Genomic DNA, 7459 nt, shown 5'->3' on the forward strand with positions numbered 1-7459 from the left:
GTGACAACGAGCAGAAAGTGGTTCCCGCTCGGGGTCCTGGGATAGGGTCCCATGACGTCACAAGCCGCAATCTGCCAGGGAGCCTGGCTATTGATCGGCTGCATAAGCCCAGGTGTGCGTCCACCACGTGGCTTGACCCTTTGGCAGACGTCGCACGAGCGGGTGTAGCGAATCACCTCCCGCTTCATGCCAGGCTAGGTAGCGAAGCGACACAACTTAAGAAAAGTCTTAAGGCCGCTCGCATTCCCAGCCATGCACGTGTCATGAAAGTAGCGTAACAACGCCTTTCTCAGCGTGCGTGGAATCACCACCTTGAAGGGCTCGTGTGCATCCTTCTCGGAAGGGAAGTATCTCAGCAGGACGCCGTCAGAGTCAAGCACATAGGAATCCATCGCGCACACAGCATTACCAGCTGTGTTCGAGCGCTCCGCACGGGCAGCAATATCAGCTGCCTCCATGTGCGCCGCGGCCGCGCCGCCCGGCTCCCTGAGCCCGTCAAACACTTTCTGACAATATGGATCCTCTCGCTGAGCCTCTAATAGCTCCCTTCTGCTGAACGCGCTCCCCACTGAACTGACGCAGTACAAGTGGTTAACGCTTTCGCCCAGGGAAGGCGGGTCGGCCGCGCTTCCCTCGGGGCTATGAACGAGCGTAGCTGCCGTCGCGCTTCTCCGACTAAGGGGCGTCGCGGAGGGGGTAGCAGGGTTACTGCCCCCGCCGCCAACGGGCGCGCGCGAAAGCGCGTCTGCCACCACGTTGTTCTTACCTCTCCTGTAGCAAACGGTAAAGTCGTAACGCTGGAGAAGTAGCGCCCATCGTGCTAGGCGTCCGCTCGGCTCGCCTAGGCATCTCAGTCATGTGAGTGCCATGTGATCAGTCTCAATCACGAAAGCGACTCCGTCGACGTAGTAGTCGAACTTCCGCAGAGCGAAGATAATCGCGAGACATTCCTTCTCTGTCACGGAATGATTCTTCTCTGCGGGAGTTAATGAGCGGCTGGCGAACGCCACCGGCCTCAGGCTACCTTCGTGCTCCTGAAGCAGAACTGCTCCTAAGCCCAAGTCACATGCATCCGTGTGGATCAAAAATTCCCTGTTCAGGTCAGGCAGCCTCAGCTCTGTGGTTTCCGCAAACGCATTAGTGAGGCCTCGCAGTGCAGCCTCTTGCTCGGGATCCCAATGCCACTTAACGCCTTTCCTTAACACAGCTGTTAAGTGGACTTGCAGAGCGGCGCACTCTGGGATAAACTGGCGATAAAAGTTCACCATCCCCAGAAAGCGTCTCAGTCCGCCTACATCTGTCGGCGAGGGGAACTTCCGAATCGCCTGCAGTTTTTCCTCGCACGGCAGGAGGCATCTATTGTCTAGCGTGAACCCTAACAAGGTTCTTCGGGTCGCCGCTATCTGAGTCTTATTTGGGTTCAAAGTGATTCCCGCAGACCTCAGTCTTTCCAGTATGTCCCTGAGATATCGTAAGGGCTCATCAAAGGTTGCCGAATACACCACAATGTCATCTAGGTAGGCAAGAACATAGTGCCACCTTGCATCACCTAGGACACTGTCCATAAGACGCTGGTACGTCGCCGGAGCTCCAACCAGGCCAAATGGCATTCGGGTAAACTGGAAAAGACCCCTGTGACATGTGAATGCACTCTTCTTTCTGTCACCGGGATCCATCTCCACCTGAAAGTATCCTCTACTGGCATCGAGCGTAGTAAAGTACTTCGCTCCGCCAACATTGGACACGATCGAGGGAATACTCGAAAATGGATAGGCATCCTTCCGCGTCACCTCGTTCAGGCGGCGATAGTCCACACAAAGGCGGGTAGTTCCGTCCTTTTTGGGCACCAGCACCACTGGAAAACCCCAGGGGCTGTTTGAACGTTCCACGACGCCTGTATCGACAAGTTCATTCAGAGCGTCATCAAGCGCTTTCCTTTTAGCCGAGCTGACTGGCCGGGGATTGCATTTCCAAGGAACGGCGTCGCCTGTTTCAATTTTGTGCCTTACTAGCGTAGTACAGCCAGGCCGCTCAGTGAATACTGCATCATACTCGTTCAAGAGCTGAGACAAGCGCGCTTTTTCCTCCATTGACAAACTGCTCAAGTTGTTCAGCAGAAAGTGGGGAGGCCTGCCTTCCCCCGAGGCGCAGAGTGCAACCGCAAAAGGGGCAGGGGGTCGGGCGGGAGGGGAGTCACTTCCCTCCGCGCCTTTTCTCTCGGCGCGGTTGACCGGCGAATTTGTCTGCCCGGCCGAAGGCGTTTCGAGAAGCTTTTTCGGGCGCTTGTTGCGTACGTCTGCGCGCGTAGCATCTGATAGCAAGTGTACTTCTGATGCTTTTTGAGGTTGAACGAAAGGTTTCAGGGTGCCACATGCTCGCTCCCTATATCCTCCGTTGCAGACGTCAATAACAATGCCCGTCTTAGTGAGGAAGTCTCTACCAAGAATGATTGGGACCGACAGGCCGGGGAGGTAGGTGAGGCGCTGGCGCCTGACTCGTTTCTCCCATCGCACCACAAGCCGGGCGGCACCGCTCGCGTGCGCCGTGCCGCTGGCGTGTCGAAAGGCGAGGTTGCTCTCTCGGAATCGGATCCCACTGCGACGGAGATGCTCGTATACCTCGTCGCCAAACAACGAAGCGGACGCTCCTGTGTCTAGCAAAGCCATGAACTCACGCCGGACGACAGTAAGCTCAATAAGTGGCACTGGCGTGTCGCTGGGGGGACCAAAACGACAAGCCAACGGGGCCAAGAGTTCGTGTGACTCACTGAGCACCGCTGTTGACGCCGCCGGCTGTGCAGTCGTGCTCAGTGGCGGCTCCGCTCGTTTCCCGAAAGCGCGTGCTCTCGGGCAGCGGGGCGCCTGCATTCCCTGGCGTAGTGCCCTGGTTGGTTGCACCGGTAGCAGAGGGCAGTCGGCCGTTGTCGGGCGGGGCTGCTGTCGCCGCGCACCGATTGACCGCACCTCTCTGCCGGGTTTACCGTTGCAGGTGCGTGTTGCACTTGCGTCCTCGTGTCGGGATGCCGACCACGATTCTGCGTGTCTTGGCCGGGCGTAGCGTGTGCTGTACGCATGGCATACGTGTACGGGTCGAGAGCTCGGTAAGACAGGTCCCAGCCGTTTCTCATTTGTCCGTCACTGAATGCAACCATTTCAGCTCCCCTTGAACGAGGTCGAAAAGTGGCTCCGTTCCAGGCGCATCGCGGCTCAAGTGCGTGCGACGCCGGCGGGGGTGGCCGATAGGTGCGCGAAGCGAGTATGTCCGCCTGTATGCGCTTGGCTGCCGAGGCGAGCTCGTCCAAATCTCTGAACTGAACTCCTCGTAGGTAGGCTGCGAAGGTAGGGTGAGCTTGTCGCGTGACACGCTCTACCTTCTCGCTGTTCGGAGCCGAGGGGTATGCGAGACGATACAACTCGCCCAATCGCCCTCACGTACTCGAGCAAGGACTCGTCCGGATGCTGAGTACGGAGCTCCAGCTCGCGCCGCAGACGCCATTCGTAATCTGCGGGCAAGAATTCCTCACGAAACCGCGTTCGGAACTCATCCAGCGTGCTTGACCCGTGGCCAGTGAGGCGGAACCAGCGGGCAACCTGATCGGTCAGTGAGACTGGCACGACGCGTGTCAGAATCTCGCCATCGGGTAGCTCTGTCGCCTGCTGGTAAGTCAGCATGCAGTCCAGGTACTCGTTGGCACTGATACGATCATGATAACCGCTATAACTGGGCAAAACCACCTCTAACCTCGGTCTCGCACCTGGCGCGGATATATGCAGAGTCGTCTGCACGACACCCGTGAGGCTTTCTATGAGGCGCAAAGCGTCGTGCAGCATAGCCTCTTGGGGATTGGTCTGGCCAGAGAAATCTGGCTGAACGACCGGCTGGGATGTGCAGGGTAGCGGCCGCTGCGTGCACTCCATACCTCGCGGCATAGCGCTTGGCAAAAAGTGCCCTGCGTCGCCGCGCGTCTGAGTGAGTGCGTCGCGTAAAGCACAGCTCGGCTCAAACGATATGAGGTCACTGGGGCTAGCGTCAGCCTCTGTGAATGGACCGGCTGTAGCAGACACAGCCGCGCCAATAGACCTTTTCAAAATTGGTCAAAGGGCGCTGCCATATTGGAGACTGGGCTGTGCTCATAACACAGGAAAAAGCTGCGGATTCTCCCCCCACACCTGGTTCTCAGCCCAGTCAAACCGGTTTCTCCAAGGGTCGTGAAAATGTCTATAGGTTGCCGTTGGGAAGCCATATTGGAAAGCATTCACAGAGACTGAAAGTCAGACATGCTCGCTTCCATGGTCTGTCTGTGTCGAAAACCCGATACAAAGACACTCGGTTTATCGCACCTCTGGCCCCCCGTTCGGGCGCCAAGATATGGGGGTTAATTCTCGTAAGAGAATGCGCCACGGGGGGGGGGGGGGGGGGTAGGGGCTAGACGCTACAGTCGCCTTCTAGCCACGACGTGCAGCCCTAACAGACAGAGCTGTGACCCCCAACCCGCGGTGCGAGAAGTCGCTACTGCGGCGGGTTTGAGTCAGAGGGGACAGACACCGAGTTATGTACTCGAACAGTTTATTGTGCTCGAGTACACGGCAAAGGAAAATACACTAAAGAACAATCGCCGTGTAGCGAGCGAACGCCGCGTACGGGGGTGAAATAGAACCACCTAAGGGAGAAGCACGCACGAGGAGTGAGAGGTAGTCTGCTCACCTGTGTGCGGCTTTGTGCTCACGGCCCGCGGCAGTCAGTGCGCGCTGGACCGGAAGCAGAGGGTGAAGGCGGCCGTCTTCCGACGGGAATGCTGATCTGTGCGCGCGCACGCCCAACCGTCAAAAGACACAGATGAAGCTGCGACAGATGCGCATCTCACCTCGGCTCGGTGAGAGGAGGTTTCCCGGGTATGCCGGTAGGAAACAAGGAAACCCGTGAGGTGTCGCCGCGGGAGCCTGGGAGGATGGGAGGGTGGCCAGTGTGCCCTCTTCTCGCGGTCCTCCCCAAGAGCTCACGTAATCACGCGTGTTAACTACGCGCGGCCCTTTATAATGGGGGCAGGGGATTATGAATCCCCACATAGCATGATCGCAGCTTATCTCCAGTCTGAATTCTCCACAGAGTTAAACAAGCTTTTCCTCACCTACAGTAACCTCTTTGACTTAGTTACCCACCGACTGGGTCAAACTACAATTGTCTAACTTGTATTGCAGCGCGAACCACAAGAAGGGACGACGACAGACAGAGTGAAAAGAGCGCCAAAGACAATTGTCAGTCAGCGCATTGACACCGGAGACGCCAGTCCCATTCACAGGTGGCCCTATCATGTTTCGCTTGCCGAGCTACGCGCTATTCAAAAGAAGTAGAGAAACTTTTGCCCGAACGACATAATCGGGCCTTCCAGTAGCCCCTGGGTATCCCCTCTTGTGTGGTCAAAAACAAAGATAACAGTTGGATATTCTGCGTTGACTACCGTCACTTAAATACGATAACCAAAAAGATGTCTATTCACTTCAGCGTACTGACGACGCGATTGATACTTTGCAAGCAGCCAGCTACTTTCGTCATCGACCTACGTTTCGGCTAGTGGCCGATCTCCGTCGGCGAGAGAGATCATGAAAAAAGAACGTTCATCACTCCTGACGGCCTCTATAAATACAAAAGCATGCCTTTTGGCCTTTGCAACGCCCCAGCTACCTTCGAACGCTAATGGACTCTTTGCACTGAGGCTTCAAGTGGACCAGTTGTTTGTGTTATTGTGATGACGTAATAGTTCGCTCTTCTACGTTAGAAAGCCATCTCCTTCGCCTTTCTACAATCATTGCGCTTATTCGCCGCGCCGGACTTCAACAAAATTCCAAAAAGTGCAGCTTTGGTCACTGACAATTCAAAGTCCTTGGTCACTTGGTTAATGCTGCCGGCGTTCAGCTTGACCCCGACGAAATTCGTGCCATCAGAGATTTTCCCACTCCTCGTTCATCCAGCGATGTTCGAAGCTTTATTGGCCTATGTTCCTATTTCCGACGATTCGTCCCGAATTTCGCAGCCCTTGCTCGTCCTCTCATCCATCTCCTCAAGAAAGACGTTTCATTCTCTTGGAGGCCGGGACAATTAGTTGCAGCTTTCTCGGAACTTATTGCTGCTCTCCCTACTCCACCCGTTTTGGCCCATTTCAAACCATCGCCAATACGTTATTCCGCACCGACGCAAGTGGCCATGGCATTGGAGCTATACTCGTCCAGCTATGCTATCACCGAGATACAGTGCCTGGCACTTGTTTGGGCTATTACGAAATACCGCCCTTATTAGTTTGGCCGCCCTTTTACTGTTATAACAGACCATCAAGACTTGTGTTGGCTTTCCTCCCTCAAAGATCCCAGGCCGTTTGGGGCGCTGGGCACTTCGATTACAAGAATATACATTTTCCGTCGTGTACAAGTCCGGCAGGCTTCACCAAGATGCAGACTGCTTGTCCAGTCACCCCGTCGACTCCCCTAGTCCGGCGGCGCTCACGATGACGCATGTGTCTTGTCTATCTCGGACTTTTATAACCTTGCCGACGAACAGCACTTAGATCCTTCGCTGCATTACCTTATCCTCCGTCCTACCTCCGACCACCCTGATACACCCCTAGCATTATTTATACTCCACGAGAACATCCCATACCGACGCAATATGTAACCATATGGCACAGACATTTTGCTCGTCGTTCCTCAACATCTGCGTTCCATCATCCTTAAACAGTTCCATGATGTTCCCACGGCTGGCAACCTGGGTGCCTTTCGCACATACGACAGCCTGCGCCGAAGTTTCTACTGGCCGGGGCGCTACCGCTCCGTCCAGCAGTACATTGCCGAATGTGAATTGTGTCAGCCTAGGAATAAGCTCACAATTTCACCTTTAGGCCAATTGTAGCTGATCCCCATACCTACTGACCCATTTTCCCGTGTAGGCGTTGACTTTCTTGGCCCCTTCCCAGTTTCCGCCTCAGGAAACAAATGGATCGCCGTCTCCACCGATTACGCTACGCGGTGAGGTGTTACCCGAGCATCCCGACCAGCTGCACCCCAGACATCACTGACTTCTTTCTAGGAAACGTGTCTACATCGTAGTGCCTCTCTTGAACTATTAAATGACCGTGGCCGCTGCTTCCTGTCGTGAGTGGTTGACGAACTTCTCCTTTCGTGCTCCGTCTGCCACAAATTCACCACCGCCTATCACCCCCAGACCAACGGCCTCGCCGAACGTCTAAACCGTACCCTCAGACATACTGCTATTTAAGTATCTGACGACCACCGGGATTGGGACGTTTATTTACTCGTTGTGACATTCACCCAATCCATCTGTCCAGTCTACCGCTGGATACTCTCCATTTTATCTGTTATTTGGCCAACACCCGTTACTGCCCTTCGGCATCTCACTACCCGCGGCAGACGCCACTAGTACTTAAGCCAGAGATGACGTCGCCCGCGCT

The 7459-nt window shown here is 55.4% G+C and overlaps 1 pseudogene; it reads right to left on the minus strand.

Annotated features, from left to right (window-relative positions):
- Window positions 1-2806: 2806 nt before the first annotated feature.
- LOC146193312 (uncharacterized) lies at window positions 2807-7060 on the minus strand (annotated as a pseudogene).
- Window positions 7061-7459: the final 399 nt, after the last annotated feature.

This window comes from Amblyomma maculatum, chromosome 4 (assembly GCF_055883805.1).
Source record: "Amblyomma maculatum isolate TAMU_Amacu chromosome 4, ASM5588380v1, whole genome shotgun sequence".
Classification (NCBI taxonomy): Eukaryota; Metazoa; Arthropoda; class Arachnida; order Ixodida; family Ixodidae; genus Amblyomma; species Amblyomma maculatum.